The 26,135-nt window shown below is 33.5% G+C and overlaps 1 pseudogene across 1 annotated transcript; it reads left to right on the top strand.

Moving 5' to 3' along the window:
• Positions 1-1,813: 1,813 nt before the first annotated feature.
• On the top strand, positions 1,814-23,992 carry LOC309830541 (serine/threonine-protein phosphatase 2A 56 kDa regulatory subunit gamma isoform-like; annotated as a pseudogene). The gene is made up of 2 exons: positions 1,814-1,868; positions 23,348-23,992. The product of its transcript is annotated as a serine/threonine-protein phosphatase 2A 56 kDa regulatory subunit gamma isoform-like (transcript).
• Positions 23,993-26,135: the final 2,143 nt, after the last annotated feature.

The following is a 26,135-nucleotide window of genomic DNA, read 5'->3' as shown; positions in this document are numbered from 1 at the left end:
CCCACAAGTTTGGAGTTAATACTAAGTTCAGAGGGAAAACAGATAAATGTTAGCACTAAACAGGGGGAAAGGAGAATGTTACATTTCTAAAATTCAAGTGGGAGTGGAAAAACATTCAAGCAACTCTCAGTAGGGCTGCAGCTTTAGGGGAAAACTAAGTCTAGTTCAAGTTTTTAAACAAAGATACCCCTCGACAAATATATTTTTATTATAAATATGTCAACTAGGCATGTACTTGTAAGTTTCATTTTCTATCATTCATCTCTTCATGAAGAGTATTTTAGTTGTGATAGAGTTATCAGCATGTTTTGTAGTTATCAGGTAGAGTGCATTGAATTGGGGAGTTCGGGCAGTATGTTTTATATGTATTGGGCCACTATGAAAATAGGTATATCATCTATAGAGGAACATCTCCTGATTTCTAAATGTTCACATTAAGGAAAAAAAATGGCTCATCTCTATTTCATGTTGTAAAGTAATAGCACAACCAATTATTGACAAAATATACCCACAATCATATTTCATGTATATGTACACACACAGCGGGTATGTGTGTGTTACTGAACAAACTACATTTCAAAAAGAGTTATTTAGTCCGAATAAATGTTGATTTTCCTATATTTTTTCTAATCAGAGAAAGTATAGCCCAAATTATGTCCTGGACTGAAGACTTGCAGTATTAGGAACATAATTTCAGAATTATAGTACCAAGATGAGATTTTACCATTTATCCTTGCATGTTTTCATTCAATCTTTTAGCATACATTCCTTCACCTTTGATTTTAATAAGCCATCAATTATAAGATATGCCATTACTTTATGAATCACTAATTAAGAAAAAAAAACCTTGTGAATTCAAATCTGGCATACATTAACAATAAGCCCATGTAATAAATTAATTGGTTACACAATCCTTTCATTACATTAAGGTTTCTTTCATCTATTCAAAGGAACTTTGTAATTTTTAACTGTATTCAGTTTGCATTCCTTGGCATGGGACTGGTGATCATTTCCCATGTGTATGATAGTTAAACATTATCTGCTCGTGGGTATTTTCCTTTCTCAGTGGCCATAAAGCAGCTGGAGGTAGCTTTGCAGGACAATATGGAATAGCTGTCATTTTCCCCCGTGAAGACTATTTGTTTCGCTATTACCAATGTGATGCCCCACTGCTTTCTTTCTTTCCCTTTCTTTGAACACAATAACTTCTTGTTTCAGTGCTAAAGCAATTTGTAATCTTTGGAAGATTTAAATGGCAATTAAAATCAACACTTAAAGTGACAACAATGCACACAACTTGATTGAAGTGACAAAAACATGACCAGCTTTGATGGAGTTCTCGCACGCATAAGCAAGGACAACTGGCTCACACTTATTCCTTAGCCACTGTGACTGCAAGATGTCATTGGCTGAAAAATAATGATCCATATTTCAGAGACAGCATAATGTGAAAAAAGAAGATCTTAAACAATATACTGTGATATTTGTTGAATTCCACAACATGCAAGAAACTATGCTGTTAGAAATTATGGAAGGAATGTGCTTGTGGTCAAGACTTGTATAACCAAATCTTCTATGAGAACACAGAAAGTATGGTGGGGTGGAAAAAAAATATACTCAACAAATTGAAAGAAGATAAGCTTTGAAGCAGGGGAGACCAACACACACTTGAACAGGAAGATGTCAGTTCCTCTGAAGTTGAAAGAGACATAGAATTTGGATAAGTGAAGATGGTGAGGGAAAGATACTTAAAGCCAAAATCAGATTAGAGGCAAAGATTTGGAGATGCAGAAACAGAAAGGATCCTCAAGGGATGGCGAGAGGGTTTATCTGGCTGGAGCTTAGCATGAGAGAAGGAATAACTGCAGGTGAGATTGAAATGGACTTTAAAGAGGGAGTATTCTTTAAAGCAGTCTGAGAAATCGAGATAAATCTTGAAGTTTTCTGAGGTCGCTAACATGTTCAGAACTGTTTTTCAGGAAGCCAAACCTGTGCTGCTCATATGAGCCAATATGAAAGTCTGACAGGGTCAGGATGGTGCATATAGATAGTCTCAACTATTTGTAAGCAAGTGGGGAATGGGGGGACAAAGAGAGGGTGCTGTTTTCCTCTATCCCTGTCCTCAATTGTCACAGATGGTCTCTCAGTAACAAAAGCAAGTTAGAATGAATCCCTTTCTACTACTCCTGAAAAAATACTACTCCTTGTATGAAAGAATTGCTCCTAAACAGAGAAGAAGTCATACTTCTGGCAGAAGTGGCAAAACTCATAGTCGGGTTGGACAGCAGGAGCTTGTGTAAAGGGAAATTAGTCAAAACCAATGGGGTTGATTCTGGTGATTTTTATACTTTCTATAAAAAAGCAAGTCCCACAAATTCCACCATCCCCAAACTACTTCTAACAAAGCAACCACAAAGTGTGCATGGAAAGTAGGATTAACTTGTTCACGCACATAAACTTGTTCATGCACATACTTATAACACATCTCTCAGACTCAAATGGTGCAAACTAAATCAACAAAGCACTACAACCATTTGGAAGCAAAGCAACAAACAGATTAGCAGCTGGAGAAACTGGAAAGAAGGTTTGAGGTAGTAAAGTGTTCTATTAAAACAATATGAAAATTAATGGGAACTGAGATCAGATAATGGTTGTAGAAATATGAATGATGGAAGAGGTATTTTTAAAAGCTACTATAAGTAGCCCTGCCATATTCAGTAACTTAGCTCTCAGTGCATGTTTCTTTTGTTATGGGTTGAGGTGAAATTGTATGTTATGATAAAACTCATCCAGAATATAGTTGGGCTCTATTTCCCATGAATGCAAAAAAAGTAATTTGGAAATTAAGAAATAGAAGAAAAAGAAGCAATAATGGTTTTCCTTTCCCAGGAGCTTAACGTAATGAAAAACTGGTGGGTTATTTGTTGTCCTCAACAAATACAAACTAGAAGCAGAAAATCCCAAAATGAAACAAATATAATCACTATGAAATTAATGGACTACTCATACCATTTCTCCATTCTGAAGCACCCAAATAACTTAAGATTTTTTTAACTGGATCTTTATTGGAGTATAATTGCTTCACAATACTGTTTTACTTTCTGTTGCACAACAAAGCGAACCAGCCATATGCATGTACGTGTCCCCATATCCCCTCCCACTTGAGCCTCCCTTCCCTCCTTCCTATCCGACACCTCTAGGTCATTGCAAAGCACAAAGCTGATCTCCCTGTGCTATGCTGCCACTTCCCAGCAGCCAACTATTTTACCTTCGGTAGTGTATATATGTTGATTTATTCAAATTTCAGGGGACACTAAAATGAAAAGGTGCTCAACTTCATTTGTCATAGGACAGAAAATACTAAGTGTTGCCACACATCTGGAGTAACAAGAACTTCCATATAATGCTCACACTTTTTGGAATACTGTAAAGCTATTTTAAAAAAACAACTAAATATATGAATACCATATGATACAATTCCATTCCTAGGTATGTACCCAAGAGAAATGTATATGCTTATAAATGTATAATTCATAATATCTGAAAATTGGATAAATACAGTGCTACAGAAATCATGGTTTACTCACAAAATGACATACTATTTAGCAAAGAGAATGAAAGATTACAACTTCATGAAAAAATTTAGATGAGCATCACAGAGCATGAAGTAAAAGAAGTCACTGAGAAAAGTATCTATGATACAATTTATATTAAAAAAGTAGGTAAAAAACATTTATGCTGCTGGAAGTCATGAAAATAGCTCTCCTTGAGTCAGCAGTGAGTGGAAGGGGACTTCTGGGTGTTGGTAATGATTTAATTCTTATTTCTATCTGGTTGCATTGGTGTGTTAATTTTGCAAAAATTTAATTTGTATACTTATAGTATGTGCATTTTTCTGTATACATATATCATTTTTCATTAAAAAATTTAAAATTCTAAAATAAAATGTTTTTAGGGCTGTTATAATAGTAAAGTACCCTAAGACTGCTAATCTAATATTAGGGCTAAAATTAGATTTCAAACCTTTGGAATTTTTGTCTCTAGAACTACCAGGGAGTGTTAAAACAAACGTATCTTGGTAGCCATTCCAAACATTCATCTCTTTGTTGAAAATTAATAAGCATGACATGGAAAAACCACAAATATGGAAAACTGTGTTTAAAAAGCAGCAGAACTGATGAATGGTAGCCTAGGGCCAGGCATATTGGAGACCTGCGGTACACGTTCTCTCTTCTTAATAAGGTGAACCTGGGAGATCTTGCTGGAAGGGGACAGTCATGAAAGTTGAGCTGACTCGCCAGGTGGCTTTGAAATTTAAAATATGCTCAAATAAATATCAGAAAGAGAGTGAGTTCACCTATGTCAAGCAACGCTGTGGATTACAAAAAGACAGGTAATGGGGGACAACACAAAAATAAATGATGTTAGAATAGACTGTACTACTAAATTTTGCTTCTCTCATTCAATGATTTAGGAGTCAGAGAGTTTTATTCATTACTTCCAATTGTACCATAGTTAATAAATCGGGGTTAAGATATTCATATGATTTCAATTTATTTGTCAAACTAGTTCTTTATTCAATCTAAAGCATAGAAAATTCTAAATTGTGCATAATTTTGAGTGGAAAGAAAATTATCTGCCACAATAAAAAGGAGTGTACTAGTTATTGTATTTCCAGTAAACTATTTTTTTTTTGATATGGATGTCCTGTTCCAGAATGCTGAAGTACAGATATAAATACTAGATGAGCACGAGTACTTCACCTGAAACCAAGAGTTAAGCTTTCATCAGTCTTTATCAGATGCTTGCATTCTCAACATCTCTTTGTCCAAGGATGGAGTTAGGACTAATTAACCCATAAATGACTACTTCTCCCTCCCTGCAAGAAATGAAGATTTATAATAAGATTGAAAAAAAGGCAGTACATCCTAATGTTTAAATTTTCCTTATTTTAGCCCATGAATATACACATAATATAAACATAATTAAAGCAACAAGAAAACAGTCCCGCCTTTCCCAAATAATGAGAAAAGAGGGAACATTTTGACTATAATGTGAAAAGAGGGACTATTATTGACCTCAATTCTACAAAATTACTTAATAGAAAATTGTTATTAAAACACAGAGAATTAAAACATCCTTTTGTACCTAGTCAGTAGCAAAGGAGAATAAGTATTTAATAGTTGATTTATAACCTCATTTCACATTTTCCTTTTTACTTGCACCAGTTACTTGAACTATAAGTTCATTTTGTCATAAAGAAATGTGAATATAATCACATCCTAATTACATAGCTTTGGGTTATTTGTACAATTAAGTTATCTGTTACAAAGTTAATGAATGTTAATAATGCAATTCTCTTTGGTGACCTGATTGATATACTAACATTTATTGTGTACTGCAGTCATTAATTGAGGCATACTTATTGAATGAATACTGAACATTCTAATATATATATTTTTCTCCTCCAAATCACAGTCATTTATAACAATTTTGTTTTTAACCAGTCTCTCAATTTTTAAAGTTCTAAGTGAAAATAGAACAGTTAATGCTAACTCGTTTATCTTAGTTTATATAAGAACACTTTGACTTCAATGTAAACTAGTCTCCCAAGATTTGGGAGAAAATGTGTCCTGTGTCCTAGATAGGGCCAAGCATGGAAAAGGGGATTAGCAAAAATGTGCCTCAAATACTAATGCCCTTGAAATGTGATATAGAGAAAACTGAAAATAATGGAGGAAAACCTTTATGGTACAAGGTAAAAAAAACCAATTACGTGCACACAAAATTAACACTAAGCATTCCAACGACTGAGGAAAGTTTGTTGCCTTTATTACTTGTGCTTAGATGCTGTCAGCAGTCATAAATCAAGTTAAGGTTTAGATCACTGTGTGTTAAATTATATTTATGCCCTTGTAAAGCTGTGCAATATTGTGCCTTGGGTAAGAAATCTTTAAACCACATGTTCTACCAAGTAACTGATGATGCTTACTTCCAAAATTCGATCTGGTTGCATTAGATACTTTAAAACAAGGACCTTTAAAAGAGTCCATTTTAAAAAGACTATCCTTAAGATGCTTATTTGTATATGTCACCACAGATTTACACCTTCTTGTGATAACTTTGAAACTGTTATCCTATTTCTTCCAATGCCTTTTGATACCTAAGATTTCCATACTTAATTTTAGAACATACTCGGCAAAGTACAACATATTGTGCTTAGAAAAAAAAAAAAACCTAGCATTGGTAGAACCGGAACTGACATATTAAAGTTGTGACAAGACATGAAATAAAGTTGAAAGATGTAGTAATTATAACATAAAAGTTTTTTTCATCCGAAGTATCCACATAATTGAAGCAAATGTGAATTCTGCTTGTGAGAATTATCTCATTTTTCCACTTCAGTTAGCTGGTATAAAAATAATAATGACATTTTATATCCCCAAGCAATTAATACCTAAGCATAAATAATATACTAGTGTTGATTTTTACGGCCTTCTGTTTAGCACTGAAAATGCATGCCACTTAAATGGTTAAAAAGTATATTAATATAGAGTTGTAGCTATCGTTTTTATTTCTTAAAGTTCAAAATGCATCTTAAACTAATTCATTGTGAGTGTTGAGCACATAACAGCCCACACTGACTATTTCTTCTTTTACACACTTAGCATAAGGAGATTAAGTGAAAACATATATACTCCCCTAGATATTATCTTTCTGGAATTGAATAAGGAATGGCTTTAAAGCAATCCTTATCCCCTCAAACACAGCAGCATTGTTTGTACAAGCTTACACCCAAGAATATTCCAAGAGTTCCAGCATTTCTGGAATTCTCTTACTTTTTTCATATTTATATTTATTTTATATGCAATTATAACTCAGCAAAAAAGAATTCTGCCTCTTGCTAACTTCACTCACAAAATACTAGTGAAGTTTTTGCAAATGGCAAAACATATTCTGCATTTTTTATGAAGGTAAATCTAAAAAAAATGGATGATTTTTAATTGGCTACATTCATATCATCAGATTATCACTACATTAAGCAAATAAATGATAAAAATTTATAAAAATGAGACAAAATTCTTTCACCAGATCAATGGCATTACTGCCATTCTGGCAAAATGACTACAAACTATTGTTCAAAATATTCTATATATATCAACATAGCTTTGCCTTAAAATGACATGCCTAGTTTTGAGTGGAAATTTCTTAGAATGAGAAAAAAGGTTGTGTTGGTTTCAATTTTAATTACTTTTCCAGCTTAGCTTAAGATGTTTATTCTTATTTCTTAGAAAACTATTACTTAAACATGGTCCTTTTGGCTTATGGAAAGTATTGTAAAAATTAATAAACAGAAACCTCAATTAAATGGTGTTGGGAGACCAGAAAGAGGAACTCTCATATCCTGTGACAACAGCCAAGCCCAACATGAAGAAAGACTACCCTTTTTTCCTGGCAAGGATTCAGCCAATGAAAAGCTATGGACTCTGTTTACCATAGCCCTCCAACTTCCTTTTCCCCTCTGTAAAATGACCTCCTTCCCTTCCCCTGCAGGGACACACAAGTGGCTCACCATGGTTGCAGACCCTGAATTGCGACTCTCTGCTAATCCCAAACAAACTCATCTTTGCTGGAGAAATAACTGGCAGTCTATTTGTTTCAGGTCAACAGTGTATATGTTCAACTTGAAACTTTAACTTGACATGAGTGGAAAAGTCTGAGTATAAGAAAATTACATAAAATGTGTGAAAGGAACTCTTGGATTAAGTGACTTATGCAACTTTAATGTATAAGAAAAAATACATTATTTTTAACCTATATATATACTTCAGAAAAGAAATTGTTATGATTGTTTTCATTGAGCTTGATACCAGATAGTCTCTTATAAAGTACCCAATAACAATGAGAGGATATCCTAATTATGAACACTTGGCAAGTTATTTTATGAAAATACATTAGAATTTAATACACAATCCTGAAGCCTCTTTCTCATCTTGCCTGAATTCAGTTCCACAACTTTCCAGTGTTACAGAGGTGAACTCTCCTCATGAAGATAATGCCCTGTGAGCTTAGGCCACAATTTGATAGCAAACTGTTTAAAAGACAAGATGAAAAATTGGAGATATAGCAAAGCAAATTTAATCCACAAAGGCAAAGTAACAAATTCAATCCTAGAGGAGATTTTATAGATATGATGAACAGTGAACAATTAAGAAAACCATTTTTAGGAATTGTTTTTGGTCATTGCTCCTTTTTAATACTGAAAACAAGATGAGGTAGAAACTTAAATGTGTGTTACCATGATGTGCTATCAATCTCTCCTCAGACTATATTCATTAGATAATTTCCCACTCCCCAACAGTAAAACAAATATAAACATCAAAATAATACTTAAAACTCATACAGTTCAGTGTTTTTATATTTCTCTCTGTTTTAATATGATGGCTTCATCATTCACTAATGAAATTTAGCATTGAATGAACTGAAAAAGAATTTGAGAGATAGAAAAATATAAATATATGTCTACAATAATAAATGTTTATATTCAACATAAGAATTAAACATAAGAACATGAGAATAAGTGGTTCTGAGTCAAACAATAACATATTTATAGAGTGTGAGATAAGTATGAGTTATCCTCTTTTTTATAGATATGGATGTTGTATCCCAGAGTTGTTAAGCAACTTTCTCTACATTACATGGGCTCTAAGTGACGAAGCATATATTCAGTCTAGATATGGCTCCAAAGCCTATGTTCTTTCCACCAAGTAGTCTGTTAAATGCCAAATCTTGATTTTGAAAAATTAATAGAAATTTGAAATGAAACATATTTTATTTATGCTTTATTTTGACAAGATTTTATTATAACCATAAATAGTAAACAGTGGACAAAATTATTGGAAAGTATGAAAAATTCACATCTGAGAAATAATATAGAAATCCATTATCTCAAACTGTATCTATATGGATAAATTCAAGTAGCTAATCAAAAAAATCAATATTTATGTATACATCTACATCTATGTCTACATCTCTATCTATACTTATATCTATACCTCTATCTATATATCTATCTATCCAGTGAATTTAATAAGTATAACTAATCTTCAAACTGTAGCACTATTCACATAATGCAAATTGGAGTATGCAAAGTGAAAACAGAGTAGGGTATGTATGTACTTGTAATGTATGTATGTCTGTGAAAGAGAGCAGAGAGACAATATGTTAGTATAAGTAAGTGTGTAAACATTTTTCTGAAATCTATCCCTCTCTCTATCTCCATTTGAATGTGTTTCTAGTTCTGTAATATACTGATTGTATACTGTATATTACTGTATACAATCTGTAATATACTGATTGTATACTGTATATTACTGTATACAATAATACAATTGTATTATATACAATCAGTATATAATACAGTATATAATACTGTATTATATACTGATCGTATACTGTATTACATTGGATGTTTAAACCAATGACAAGTTACTGACTTTGTTCAAACAATTAAGCTGGCTATGGTGCACACAGGAGTATCACAGGCAATATTTTGGTTACATCACAGTGCACTGATATGGTGAAGATGTTCTAAATTCATTATTTTAATGTTAAGTCAATTTTATATATGGAAACCATAAAACTAGTTAGAGTTTTGCAACTTATCAGGCATGTGGATCTATATTTCTTTGCTGTGTGTTGGGATGAGAAAGTACAAGTTGCCAAAGCACAGAAATCATTCACCAATCTCACTGAGAAAAGACAATTTCAATGATAATTTACTTAGACATCTGAAGAGATGTGAGAGATGTTTATAATATTTAGCACTGAATTTATTTATTGTTGATTTTTGTTACTGAGATTTTTACTTTATTAAAAAGAAATATATTTTAGAAAAGAGAGGCCAAACTATATATATTAATTGCCTAAAAATATGCTCAAGTATTTCTTCAGAAATTCATTTGGATACATCGTGGGTGGCTCCCCTTTCTTGCTTTGGAAAATTTTAACACTTTGAGATGTGAATTTATGTCTGATTCTTTTTTATTTTTTTACTTTATTTTTTTTCAGGAGTTCCTGAAAATTACCCTGTCTTGATTTGAGACTTTGTTTACTGACAAAAATAATGAAAGGAACAAAATTTGACTCATTACCTTTTTTCTCATGGACAGTGCAAAGTAACTTCACAAACATGTTCACTTTTGTAAAACAAAGTTACTATGTCTTTTAAAATTAATTTTCATAATTAAGGAACTTTAATAAGAATCCAAGGCCACATTTCTCTTTGGATCTAATTAAAACAGTATTTTATACAGTTGTGCCTGAATTTCTTTTCTTAACCAGCTAAACAGAAAAAAAAATTAAATTGCCCCCAATGTGGCTTTGCAAAGAGCTTCAGCAAATTTAATTAAGCCACCTTGAGTCTCCTTAAATTCAGTATAAGGCAACATGGATCAGCAGGAAAAAGGGCAAAACCATGAAGTGATCTCTGAAAGCCTGGGGTTCATTTTAATAGAGAAAGTTGACAACTGAAAATAAAAACCTCTGTCTTGCTTTGGAAATGCAAATTAATTCTTTCAAACTGTTAATCACTCAGGTTTCATGGTTCAGAAGTTATGGAAGCCCCTAGAAATGTAGGGTCACTTAAGTGATTTGTAAAGGTGAAGGAGTCCTCAAATTATGCACAACGTTTGTACTTAATTATATCAACAGAGCACATCATTTTTCTTGCATTAGCAAGAAAATGACTTCCCCCTTCCTACAAATAACAAGTTCCAACCTTTACTTGTAAACCCATCTGAAATGGTACCTCCTTTCAAAATATTCCTTGACAGTCACATACAGCCTTTTGATTTTTCCTCTTCTCTGTATCCCAAAATACTGATTTCGGCTATGTGAAGTATTGCATTGAAATTATTTGTTTACATGTATCTTTGATGGAAAGGCATTGATGGAAAAAGTGTTTTTCCCACTTGCATGCCTCATTTTAATTATTTTATTTACTTATTTTTTTTCCAAAGAAGAGAAACTCACTAAAGTTATCCCACTTAAAGGGGTCTTATTTTAAGGTATCATTTGGGTCCTCAACAGTAATACGGTTCTATGACTGCCTGGGATTGTTTTCTGGATTTCTTGGTCAACAATGAGACTCAGATCCTTTGTTTCTACCTCTTGGCATCTGTTTCTGTCTCTGGGAACAGCATATAATGGTGAAGAATAAGTATGAAGTAAGCCAGACAGAGAAAGGCAAATATCATATGATATCACTTATGATACAAATTAACTTATTTACAAAATAGAAATAGACTCACAGACATAGAAAACAAACTTATGGTTACCAAGTGGGTAGTGGGGAGGGGGGAGATAAATTAGCAGTTTGCGATTAAAATATACACACTACTATATATAAAATAGATAACCACCAAGGACCTACTGTATAGCATGGGAACTCTACTCAATATCTTGTAATAGCCTATAATGAAAGAGAATATAAAAAAAGAATACATATATATTTATATATGTAAAACTGAATCACTTTGCTGTACACCCAAACTAACACAACTATATTTCAATGAAAATAAAGTAAAATAAAATGACAAATACGGGGAAAAAAAGAATAAGTGTGGGACCATGCAGACCTGTTTTTCTGTTAACTCAGTACTAGCATTTATTAGCTGTGTAACCACAAGCAAGTTACTTAAGTATGCTGAGCCCCGATTTCTCATCTATAAAATGAAGATTAATAATGCCTACTCCTCAGGGTGCTTTGGAGGGCTGGATGTATATGGAGTGTGTGTGTGTGTATTGATATATATTTTTCAATAAATTATAGCCACTGACCACACATCTTTCTCCCTAGTGATTCCCAACTGTGAGTATTTGGGAATCTCCTGTAAGTCAACAGATTTTATAGAAAATAATATATTACCGTATGCAGAAAAGGTGGGATACTTTAACTTCAAAAATGACTTATTTTAACACAAATATTTTCTATAGTCAGGGATAGAGTACCCTTTATGTTTGACCAAGAATTTAGATAGTCTCTTTTTCCTTTCTTTAGGCAACCAATTGTTCTTTTGCCTCCCAACAACCCTCTTCACTCTAAATGTCTTTACTCTCAGATGGAGATATACAGATATGATGCAAAAAGATTCTAAATGCAAATGATCAAATCAACACTCTTATAAAAGAAGAAAGGCAAGAGTTAACCACAATCTATTTCAAAAACACTGAATATTAATTGGTTATGCTATTTGAATATATTTGTCCTTCATATTCAGCCATTCTGAATTACTTTGCCCATTGTAAATATACAATTTAGGAAAAAGATTCCCTCTAAGTTTTAAATAGTATTTGGATTAAACATTGCTAGTTTATAATTTTAGTCATGATAGTAGATTCTAGAGTAGAATGGCCACTGTTATTTATTTCTAGGATAGCATCTATACGCCCACTGCAGCGGCCTGCTCTGTACTGTTTGTGGGTCTCTGCGCAGTTACGTTATGCTGAGGATCTTGCTGCGTCTTTTGTGAGCAAGTATAACATATTATTGGGATCCCTTTCCTATCCATTTTACAGGATAATACAGTCCTTAATATCTCCCATGAGAAAGGAAGCTTAGATCTTCTTTCCAAGATTTCTAGTACATGCAATTATCTTTATATACCACAGTTCATAGCCACATTTCATCCCAAGATTAAAAGAGGAGTATTGAATTCACATCTATAAAAGCCATCTTATGTCACATTAAGAATGTACATGGAAATCATCTCTTGTTTTTTTCCCCCCCTAAATCCTTAAGGTGTTCCACACAAAAAGAGTAAACCAGAAAACTAAACATAAGCAAGCAACTTCATGCATGTTGAGGTTCTTCATAAGAATCACAGAAGGTGCTTGTTAGAAAAGCACCTCACTGCCCTCACCTATAAATAATAAGAATTGGTAGGATGCGGCCATGTAGCCGAAAAAACACTTCCGCTGATTGTAAGGACTGTTAAATTTTTAAAGCCACTGTTCTTTCCAATAGCTTGATGACTAAACGCATTTGAATGTGGTTCAAGGTACGTTATTTCTTTAGTCACTCCAAGTTACAGCAGATCTCCAGAGCATGGGCTTAAAAGTATGTGATTTTATGTGTATGTTTTGAGGAAGGGAGTAAGTGGTGCTTATCCAACATGGAGTCATAGTATGAACAGAATGTTCATTAAGGTAAGAAAATATCAGTATAGGGGAAAAGAAATTCTAATGTATAGGGAAAAAAAATCTTAGCCCTCCTGAACACCAACTCTGCTTGATTTAGTAGGATGGTCTGGATTCAGATTTATAATTGCATTGATAAGGCACAATAGGCTGTACTCAGCACCAAAGACAGCTATTGAAAAGACAGGATGGAAGACAGAAAACATCATGGCACATCCTGAAATGTCACAACAGGAGTCTTCTGAAACCTGAGCCCATTTCGTGATGCTCAAGTCAATCGGAATTTGGGATGTGCTTGGACATGAGAAATGGGGTTGAGTGTGTGTTTACAAATCCAACACAGGACTCTGGAATCCCTTTAGTGTTTAAACCTGTTTAGTCATGTAGCCCAACAGGTGTCCACGATGGGCCCTTAACACAGTCTGTGAAATACAGACAACTCTCCACCCTTTAAGTATCTGGGTCTCATCAGTGCTGGTTCTCAGGACTTAATACACAATCATGGCCACCAGGTGCAATGTCAGGTGTGTATTCCTTAACTGGAGTTTCACTGATCTTGAATCTGGTATATAGGTGTGCTCCTAATAATCTCTTGGATTCACATTACAAGGTGAATGGACCAAGACTGAAAGCTTATGGTATCCCTGAGTCTAGAGAAAACCTTTAGAACCACCTGTTACCCCTTCCATTCTACCCCAAAGCCGAATGTTTATCTACATCTTCCCTACTGATAACATAAATACAATATAAAGATAACAAGTCTTCAAAAAGGGAGGTTGAAAATAGTTGCATTTTCTAAAATGGAGAAGGCAGTAAGTCCCGTTTATGTTTTTTAACAAAGAACCTAGAATCTTATGTAATGCCGTACATGAATGAACCAACCTTGTTGACAGTGAATTAAACCTGCACTTTGTGAAATAGACAGCAACCTTAATAGCCAAGCATTGGTTAGTATAATTTTAGAAGTAGTTAAGTCGTGATTCAGCTATCAAAATAAACAGATTTGTGTCATGTGTAACTTTATTTTATCAACCTGTAAACAAATAAGCAAACAAAAAATAAAAACATATTTATAGAAGCAGTTTATTCAGGGATAGTTAACAGTACTTCCTAAATCACAGCAAATGTACTTAGCTTTTATATTTTTTTGCAAATAATAATTTTCTAGGTTTTCAATATTAAGTGTACCACCTCAGAAGTATAGTGATTTTTAAAAGTAACCTTATCAGATAATAACTTGAATAGTTCATACATATGGGTGAAGAAAAAAGAACATTCTCTCCAGCTGAACAGTTAATATTTATCTAAATATCCAAGATTCTTAGGGAAGCTGTAGGATTTATTTAGTAATGATTATGTTTTAGCTTTCTAACTTAGTGAAATTCAATCATTTAAATATAACATTTATTTGTTTTCAATCTGACTATTATTATACTATTAGATTTATTTCAAGCCCAGAAATGTAATATCAACTTGATCTTCTTTTTATAGGAAGGAAAGAGATTTGTCCCTGCCAATTCCAGTAGCTCAAATTAATTTCTCGCAGCCGGGAGGGGGAAAGATCTAATGAGAATTTTATTAATTCAGGGTCCACCCAGATCCAAACTACTTGGGAATGAAGGGTGGCAGAGTAGATTTAGATGAGATCTGTAGTCCAAAAGTCAGAACTTGAACTCTGACTTAACGACTAATGACTGGTTTTATGCAATTCATTTAACCTCTGAGACCCTCCATTTTCAAGAACCACTATTACTAGATGATCTAATAATCCCAAGTCGAAAAATGCCATGTTATACTCAAACAGTGGCATACTTCATGCAGTTCTGAATTGTATGATGTGTGTGTGCTATATGATGCTTTACAAACAGGCAAATCATACTGTTTTATCTATATGTGAGCTTTGAGTGTTCCAGCCAACATTTAATGCCAATCTTATTTGGATATAATAACACTTTAAAAGGGGGGAGGAGTCAGTTTGAAGAATTACAATTTCTTGAATAGAATGATTACTCACAAGCAAAAACTGGAATTATAAAAATCATCGTTTCATCAGAAAATTTTAGTTTTTATTTTATTAATTCATTACCTATGGGAAAAACAAATAGCCACTTTAAAATCATTAACCTTTAAGTTTGTTAGCATCAATCTATATATTTTTCCTTCGCTCTGTCAAAGATTTTGCATAAGCGCACTCCCTTATATATATCACTTGCTCAAAAATCCCTGTCTTGGATTTGCTACTAATAAGGCCAATATAAAGCACTTTTTGCGTTTTCCTTTAGTATTTGCTTTACAATTTTGAAAGTTTTCCAGCATGCCAAAAATTGGAAAGAATTATACAATAATCTAAGTACCTACCACTAAATTCAACAATTAAATGCATGTTTCCATATTTGCTCTCTCCTTCCATCCATCCAGCCATCCAGCCATCCAGCCATTAATTTATCAATCATCTTGCTAAATCATTTGAAAGTAAGAAGTGTGATACCTCCAGCTCTGTTCTTTCTTAAGATTGTTTTGGCTATTCAGGTATTTTTGTGTTTCTATACAAATTTTTTAATTAATTTTTATTGGAGTATAGTTGCTTTACAATGTTGTGTTAGTTTATACAACTTCTAAAATTGTATAACTTTTAAAATTATTTATTCTAGTTCTGTGAAAAACGTCACTGGTATTTTGAAAGGGATTGCATTGAATCTGTAGATTGCCTTGGGTAGTATGGTCATTTTAACAATATTAATTCTTTCAAACCATGAATAAGGTGTATCTTTCTATCAGTTTATATCATCTTCAGTTTCTTTCATTAGCATCTTATGGTTTTCAGAGTACAGGTATTTTATCTCCTTAGGTAGGTGTATTCCTAGGCATTTTATTCTTTTTGGGGTGATTATAAATGAGATTGTTTCTTTAATTTCTCTTTCTGATAGTTTTTTTTAGTGTATTGAAATTCAACAGATTTCTGTATATTAATTTTTTATCCTGAAATCACTGAATTCATTGATGAGCTGTAGTATTTTCCTGATGCTGTCTTAGGATTTTCTATGTATAGCATGTCATCTGCAAACAGTGACAGTTTTACTTCTTCCTTTCTAATTTGGATTCCTTTTTATTTCTTTTTCTTCTCTGGTTGCTGTGGCTAGAACTTCCAATACTATACTGAATAAGATGGGCAAGAGTGGGCATCCTTATCTTGTTCCTGATCTTAGAGGAGATGCTTTCAGGTTTTCACCAGTGAGTATGACATTACCTGTGGGTTTGTTATAAGTGGTCTTTATTATGTTGAGGTATGTTCCCTCTACACCCACTCTCTGGAGAGTTTCTACCATAAATGAATGTTGAATTTTGTTAAAAGCTTTTTCTGCATCTATTGAGATGATCATACATTTTTTATTCTTCAATTTGTTAATGTGATGTTCTACACTGATTGATTTGCAGGTATTGAACCATGCTTGCATCCCTGGGTTAAATCCACTTGATCATGTTATATGATTCTTTCGATGTATTGTTAGACTTGGTTTGCTAATATTTTGTTGAGGATTTTTGCATCTATGTTCATCAGTGATATTGGCCTGTAATCTTTCTTTTTGTGATATTTTCGTCTGGTTTTAGTATCAGGGTGATGCTGGCCTCATAGAAGGAGTTCCGAAGTGTTCCTTCCTCTTCAAATTTTTGGAATAACTTGAGAAGGATAATAGTTTAGGACACGTTATAGAAGCTTAATTTTTGGAGTTTCCTATCCAGAATAAGAAATAATGAAAGAAGGCATGGCTTCAAACCAAGCCCTGGCACATACTCAACTTTCATCTATTTATGTCAAAAAGGTACATCTTCACAACTCTGTCATAATGAGCTGTGGCAGTCATGGGAACATTTTCAGCTCTTGTTTTAATTTTATTCAAAATATACACATGAGCTATTGACATTTGGTGGCTGTGTCAAATGCTTAAGAACAGGGTAAAGAGGAAGCATCAAAGAGTTTCGAGTCTAAGGGTGGGGAGAAGAGAGGGAAATCAACAAAATATGCTTATGCAGATGCTGTGGGAAGTTCATCATTTGGATTTGAGTTTTATACATGGGTGTACATACAAGTACTGACATTTATGAAATAATAGGAATTAATCCAACTACAAATAAAATTAGGGAATTCTAACCGTGTTTACTAATTGCTGGATATAGAAATTATTCCAGCATTTTCATCTCACTTTCCTGTGAGACTCTTGCTTATCCCCTTCTCCTTCCTGAATAGGGAAAATATCAATTTTCTATACTCTTTCTCCAAACTTTCTGAGTTGAAATTAATACCTTTGGTTATGTGATAATTTAGAAAGTTGAAAATATCAATACTGGAAATTCATAATTAATTAGTAATTAATAACTTCAATCATTAACTGAGAACAAGTTTTGGTTTCAGTGTCACCCAACAAATCTGTGGACATGCTTGACATTGCTGTACAATCATTTGGGGATTAAAAAAAAAAGAAGACATTGACTAAACCCACAGAGAATACATTTCTAAAACATAAATAAGTAATCTAGCCTTCAGAAAACAACATATTCCTATTAGAGTCCAATAGAAGTCAACAATTTCAACAGATTAGTTCTTTCTACTGCTGTAGGAAATGCAAGGGACAATATGTTTATCACCTTTTTTTTCTCTAGGAATTCAGCATACAACGTCCTAGATACTAACCTGTTTTCATGTTTCCCTTGCAGTATACGATTTATTCACGATTTGTACTATCAACCAGAATAGTTATATCATTTTTCAGAATTTTTTCTGATATTGCTTCTCTTTCCTTTAATGGCTGATTCCTTTACAGTGTCTTAAACTTTTTTTTTTTTTTTGGTTGACATGGTGGTGTTGAACTGCTGCAATCTCAGCAGTGCCTCAGTTAATGATACCCTTCAGCTCAAAAATACTTCATTTCTCTCCTAATCCTTTACTTGGAATTGCATGTTTTTAGTCCCCAAGCCTCTTAGGCAAGAGAAGGAAAAATGCTGTTTTCAACAATGCATTTCAAACATAAGGGTTAGAGAGAGGAGGAGCTGCACACTTAGAACAAGATGCCATCATACAACACAATAAATGTAAACATTTATATCTCCTCCTCCCTCCCCCAAAACCATAATACAGGTAGGTGAGATAGAAAAGCACACCAAACAAAACGGCACTAACGTATCTCAGCTACAAAAGTAAAACAATACCTTTGATGTGAATATTTGTGTGCAGTGATTTCACTCATAGACACATGGAATTAGTGCTGTAAGAATGTCCTCACATATATATGCTGACCGTTACCTTGCATTTGTGTGACATGATTTGGCAGCATGACTATATCTATGATTTCTCTTATACCTAAATAATATTTTTGATATTTGTAAATAGTTCTGGTGATGTTATTAATTTCTGTTATAGTCTATCATCAGTTGAAACTAACAAAAAATACAAATATTTCTTAGGCACTACCAACTGAAATTATGAATTTATGAGATCTCAAGCTGAATTACTAATAATAAAGCAACATATCTTGGTTGGTACCTATACAAATGTAAAATACTTTAAGTTGTGAAGATTTTAAGACTAGTCTTCTCTATGCAAAGATGAAATCCTAACTAAATTTATATTTACTGGTCAATTTAAAATTTAAAATCAACTGTAGAAAATAACCTCTTTATTAAAAAGAGAAAATTAATATATTTAATATGTTTTATGTATAATCAATATACAGTATATCAGAAAACCCTTTCCAGCAGATCAAAAGGCAAGTATAGAGATGTTTTTATAAAGACAGGTTGGAGTTCATGTGTGTTCCAATGTATTGTCTCTAATTTTTAATGGAATGATTTAGAATTCTAAAGGAAGGATAGCTCCACTTAAAACTGACAACAATGTTTTCAAACAAATATTGCATATTTGCCTTGCATCAGTGTAGGACTAAGCATCTTACATCTATTATTTCATTGCGTGCTCTCATAAGTGTCTGAAAATGTATGAGAATCAGAATAATATTTTACATTACTTACTTGAATCTAGCAAAACAATTTCCCTTTTTATTCAATTGCTTTTCTCAAAAGGCTTGAGACAAAAGTCAGAAGTGATGATTTATGCTAATTTCATCATTGAGTACAGCTGAGACTGAGAAATACTTTAATGAATAAAATGTCAAAAGTGTATTATTTGGCCTGACATATTTGAATTTAGAGTCTATGTGCACTGAATTATTTAGATTGGCCTGACATATTTGAATTTAGAGTCTATGTACACTAAATTATTTAGATAATTTCAAGATTCTATTCCATATCTTGCCTAGCAATAAAAAATATTTGATAATAATGTTGACCATCATGTGATCAACACAGTGGGAGGTCTTATGTGGTGAGTATTGAGGCACGTAATTAAAACAAAATATGTCAGACTTACTTCCAAATCCTTGCAATAATTTAACATTCCAACTTTGTATTTCTACATTTCATGATAATGCACTAAGTATACTTTCCTTCAAATGTTTCCTTTTACATAAATATTTTGTGGAACAGCATAATTTCTCCCATTTTTTCTAAGTCTTCTGGTATTTGGAGAAAATTCTATTTATATAAAATTTATTTCAGTAGTTATTAAATGGAATACCTGCTATATGAGAAATACATGTTTCAGGACTGAGAAGATAATTAGGACAAGCCAGCTATCCATAAGGATTATAAAACAGTGATCAACTCTGTTTAGAGGAAAATAAAGAATTCTGTCCATATTGTGAGGATTGGTGTTTCTAGGAGTATGCATTTCACAGATATCCTTATTAGCTCTGTATTTTTCTTTCATGTGTGCATAATTGTACAACACAGTCTTACAATCATGCATTTAAAAAATATAGCCCTTTATAAAGTTTTCAATCTAGTAAGTCAGACCATTAACAGAAGTCCCAGCACTGCTTAAAGAGGCAGTCATAAATCTCAAATTTAAAGTCTTTATTTTATTACCCCAATGGAATAAAACTAGAAAGGGAAAATAAAATCATTTCCTCAAGTTCCACAGAGGTGTGATGCACAGCATTTCGGAAGTTCTATGAGGTCTTCCAAAGCCAAGTGTAATTAAATGTAGAAAGCTGGAGATTGCTCTATGAAAAGAAAAAATGGGACAACTTGCATGTTCTTATTAAAATCATAAAGTTTACCTCTAACCTGTATCCTTCAGGTGGCAAAATTATTATGACTTTCATGCACTATGTTCTTCTTCCTGATAACTTTTCAAATTTTGAGATGCTAGGACAAATTATCTTTACTGACTAAGCAGATATTCTGGGATGATTTTGTAAAGGTCCAGCAGTAAAGGCTCATATGAGCCACACCTAGCATGAAACTGTTTTTTTCAAGTCTAGTTGTGCCCGGTGGGCTGGCATATTATATCATTTAGACCATGACTAGAGGATTAAAACAAGTGTGTTGAGCAACAGAAAGTAGTATAAACACCCATGAACTGAAAAGCACTTTCTCACAAAAACATTTTACCTAATACAGAAAAAGAAATAAAAGAAAACACATTAGCTTTCAGCCACTGTGGTGCCTTGTGAAAACATAGCTGGCTCAATGTTAATTTAAACCTAATTTTATTGTCAATGTTACAAATATACAAAAATTATGACTGAATTTGTATTAAATGAATAGAAACCAGGGCCACAAATACAAGTGGGGAATTTACAGAATACAGTTGTTGCCAAAATATACATAAAGAGTAGAATGCTTATATTTCGAGCAAAGAAAAGAAGGATAACATATAAAAAAAATCAACTCAAAATGGATTCACGATATAAGCCTAAGACTTGAAACTGTAAAACTCCTAGAAGAAAAAAGAGGCAAGATCTCCTTGACATTGTTCTTGGCAGTGATTGTTTTCAATGACAATAAAAGCACATGCAGCAGAAGCAAAAATAAACAAGTAGGACTATATCAAACCTAGAAGTTTTTGCACAGGAAACAATCAACAAAATGAAAAGGCAACCAAAGGAACGAGAGAAAATATTTACAAACTGTATGTACAATAAGAGGTTAATATCCAAGATATAAAAGGAACTCATAACACTCAATGGCAAAAGAACAAATAACCCAAGTACAAAATGAGCAAAGGACCTGAATAGACATTTTTCTAAAGAGGGCATACAGACAGCCAACAGGTATATAAAAAGATGCTCAGTATCACTAATCATCAGGGAAATGCAAATTATAACCACAACGAGATATCACCTCACATCTCTTGGGATGGATATTTATCAAAATGTTGAAGATAGCAAATGTTGAGGATGAGGAGAAAAGGGAAGCCTTATATACTGCTGGTGGGATTATAAACTGGTACAGCCATTATGGCAAACTGTACGGAAGTTCCTCAAAAAATTAAAACTATAACTACCATATGATTCAGCAATACTACTTCTCAGGGTATATTCAAAGGAAAAATAAAATCACTATCTCAAAGAAATACGTGCATTCACATATTCATTGCAGCATCATTCACAGTACCCAAGATGTGGAAATAACCTAAGTGTCCCTTGACAGATGAATGGATAAAGAAAATGGGAGGTATGTGTATACACACACACACACACACACACACACACACACACACATATGTATATACCTATAATGGAATATTATTCAGTCTTAAAAAGAAGGAAATCCTGCCATTTGCAATAACATGAATGGAGATTGAGGACATTATGCTAAGTGAAATAAGCCAGACACAGAAAGACAAATACTGCATGACCTTACTTACGTGTGGAATATAAAAAAGTCAAACTCATAGCAACAGAGAGTAAATGGTGGTTATCAGAGACAGTGGGCAGGGAGGAAAAGGTGGAATAGAAGGGATATTTTAGGCAAACTATTCTGTATAATACTATAATGGTAGAAACATGACTATATATATATATCAAAACCCATAGAACTGTAGAACACAAAGAGTAAACCACAGACTTTAGTTAATAATAATGTTTTAATATTGGTTCATCAATATTGAACATAAGATTTTGCACAGCAAGAAAAAAAAACAAAACAAAAAGACAACATATGAACTGGGAGAAAATATTTGCAAATGATGAAACTGACAAAGGCTTAATTTTCAAAATATACAAAAAGCTCATACAACTCAATAACAAAAAGAAACAACCCAATTGAAAAATGTGCAGAATACCTAAATACATATTCCTCCAAAGAAGACAAACAGATGGCCAATAGGCACATGAAAAGATGCTCATCATCACTAATTATTAGAGAAACACAAACTCAAACTACAATGAGGTACCATCTCATACCACTCAGAATGGCCACCATTAAAAAGTCTACAAGTAATAAATGTTGGAGAAGGTGTGTAGAAAAGGGAACCCTCTTACACTGTTGGTGAGAATGTAAATTGGTGCAGCCACAATGGAGAACAGTATGGAGGCTCCTTGTAAAACTAAAAATAGTTACCATATAATCCAGCAATCCCAATCCTGGGCATAGACCCAGACAAAACTATAATTCAAAAAGTTACATGCACCTCTATGTTCATAGCAGCACTATTCACAACAGCCAAGACATGGAACAACCTAAATGTCCACCAACAGATGAATGGATAAAGATGTGGCACATATATCCAATGGAATATTACTCAGCCATGAAAAAGAATGAAATAATGCCATTTGCATCAACATGGGTAGACCTAGAGATTATCATACTAAGCAAAGTAAGTCAGAAAGAGAAAGACAAATACCATATAATATCAGTTATACATGGAATCTAAAATACAACACAAATGACATACCTATTAAACAGAAACAACAAATGAACATATCTATTAAACAGAAACAACTCGCAGACATAGAGGACGACTTGTGGTTGCCAAGGGGCATGGAGGGTGGGGTAAGGAAGGACTGGGAATTTGAGATTAGCAGATACAAACTAGTATAAATAGGATGGACAAACAACAAGGTCCTACTGTATAGCACAGGATACTATATTCATTATCCTGTGATAAACCATGATGGAAAAGAATATGAAAAAGAATATATGTGTGTGTGTGTGTGTGTGTGTGTGTGTATAACAATCTCTTTGCTGTACAGCAGAAATTAACACAACATTGTAAATCAACTATATTTCAATAAAATATTAAAAAAAGGATTTGCCTTACCACTGAAAGAAGAGCACAAGATTTTCTTATTGAAGATGTTATTACCTTTGGAAAAAGTGAAGTCTCTGATCGTTTACCATCCTCAGCTGGCACACTGTGTCGTTCAGTTTTTAGAAAAGGACAGCACCCTCACTGAACCAGTGGTGATGGCACTTCTCAAGCACTGGCCAAAGACTCACAGTCTAAAAGAAGTAATGTTCTTAAATGAATTAGAAGAGATTCTAGATGGCATTGAACTGTCAAGAGTTTGTGAAGATCATTAAGCGTTTAGCCAAGTGTGTCTCTAGCCCCCACTTCCAGGTGGCAGAGTAAGTGCCATATTGCTGGAATAACGAGTACATCATGAGTCTAATCAGTGACAATGCAGCAAAGATTCTGCCCATCATGTTTCCATCCTTGTACCACAACTGAAAGACCCACTGGAACAAGACAAGGCGTGGCTTGATATATCAATACAACACGCTGAAACTCTTCATGGAGATGAACCAAAAACTATTTGATGACTGCACCCAGCAGTTTAAAGCAGAGAAACTGAGAGAGAAGCTAAAAATGAAAGAATGAGAAGAAGCGTGGGTTAAAATAGAAAACCTAGCAAAAGCAAACCCCCAGGTACTAAAAAAGAGAGAAACATGAAAACGTCTATCGTGTAACTTGAATGTTTTTATGAGATCGGAATGTGGCTCCATCGTGGGAGGGGATGGAAATCAATATCACTAACATTGTGTATGAAACTATCTGCAATAAAAATACTTTTCAACTTTAAAAAATATTGATTGAACAAACATATCACTCTAATGTAAGATAATAATAATGGGGGAAATGTATGGGAGGGAAGAGGGGGCATATGAGAATTCTCAGTACTTTCTCCTCGATTTTTCTATAAAACTAAAACTGTTTTAAAAATGGCTACTAAGTTTTTAAACAGTTAGGAATCCTAGGCTCCAAGAGCTTTAAGATAGTAGACAAACACTGAAAGAAAGCCACTGGATTTTTAAAGAAAAGAAAGTCATTATTAGGTGATTGATTGAGGTGTTTTTGTACAAGTGATGGGGCAGAAGTTGGTTCATGAGAATGGGAAAGAATTTAAGCCATAAAAGAGAGAGAAGGATGTCCCAGACACAAAAAAGAACATAAAATTCATCATTAAAATCATTTAATTATGGTGATTTATTTTTATCCTTACAAAGAAATAGACTTAGCCTCAAAATAAATCTGAATTTCAACAAAACTCTGTCCTACTTTTAGTCCCAATCTACTGGAATAGAATGGATCAACAAAGTATTTTGTTCACTGTCCTTCCTCAGAATAGATGCGGTACAAACATCTCAAAGAATATATTTTTGGAATATTAGAACAACCTCTTTTTGTTTTGTTCTATCTTGTTTTTTCTTGAATGAATGGGAAAGAATATGGAGGGGGGCATACATATATAAACACTGGTCATTTATTGAAAAAACTGTTTAAATACACGTAATTCTTTATCTTACAACTTAATAGCTGAATTTGAAAAAAACATGTTTCTTTGCCTACTCTTAGCTATTCTGTGCAGTCTGTACATTCAGCCATTTAAAATGTCATTTTAATTCACATAAGAATGAGTAGGTAATGTGGCCAGGGAATTCTTACATAATACTATTATTTCAATATCACAATCCTCTCTGGACACGATTGGAAAGTGATGCAACAGAAATTGAGGAGCTAGAGAGACAAAGTAACAGTGGCGGTTACCAGGGCTGTTCACTCCCCAGGGAAGGAAAAGCTAGGCGAAAGCACACATGCATACACACTCAAACGTATGCATGTACATGCACACACAACAAGATAACTTTCTGTACATAAAGCGGAAAGAAAGCAGGATGAATACTATTGTCAATTCCAAGATTGTTCTGCATTCAACTTGCAAATATTTTACAGTCCAAGCAAAATCTGACAATAGGATAGGATGTCGCCTTTTAAAACACTTTCACTGGTTTCACTTTGAACTCCTGTCAACAATGGTTACTTACAGGGAAACATTTTCTTCCAAATTCAATTTCCATTGAGTGATCAAAAAGACATTTTTAAAACAAGTAGGATGCAGGGATAAAGGTCAGGAGGAGGGTTGAAAGAGCCTAGTTTGCACTGTATCTCTTTTCATTCTCTCCTTCAAAGGGAAACAATAATGGGTGACCTTTCCCCAGCGAAGGACCTAAGGAATCTGCAACCTCATGTATATTAGTGAAATATTGTTGATTTCTTTTGGAACTTGGTGATGGCCACATGTGTGAGTTAGAGAGAAATAGTTTCCTAGACACCTATGTGGGTAAGATTAGTGATTCTTAGGCTCTATATTAATGTTCTTCAGAATCCATTGCCCCAATAGTTTTCTTCTCTGTCCTACTACCCACTATACACATGAATCTGCAAGGGACCAAATACACACTGAGTAATTGAGTAACACAGACTTTAGTTAAATGTGTAGCTTCTACATAGAGGAAAAGTTTGAAATCAATATATGTAACATAGATTCTTAGTATGTTTAATCTAGATTAAATATTGAACTAAATCAATATATATGGAAATATAGTTTTTATACATATATTAGTATTTATTTTTAGCACTAACAGTATATTTAAAAATATTCACAAAACAAATACAGTTAATGTGAACATATCTTACCATCTGAATCAGATTCACTCTGGCTACACTAAAGGACATTTCTTGATCTAATATACAAATCAAACATAAAAGAAACTGCAGCCACCAGTACTTTGGTATAATTATATTATTTTGATAT

The sequence above is a fragment of the Grampus griseus genome, assembly GCF_964374135.1.
Source record: "Grampus griseus genome assembly, chromosome: 12".
Lineage (NCBI taxonomy): Eukaryota > Metazoa > Chordata > Mammalia > Artiodactyla > Delphinidae > Grampus > Grampus griseus.
Note: the sequence above shows the minus strand (reverse complement) of the source record. Positions and strands in the feature narration are given on the sequence as shown.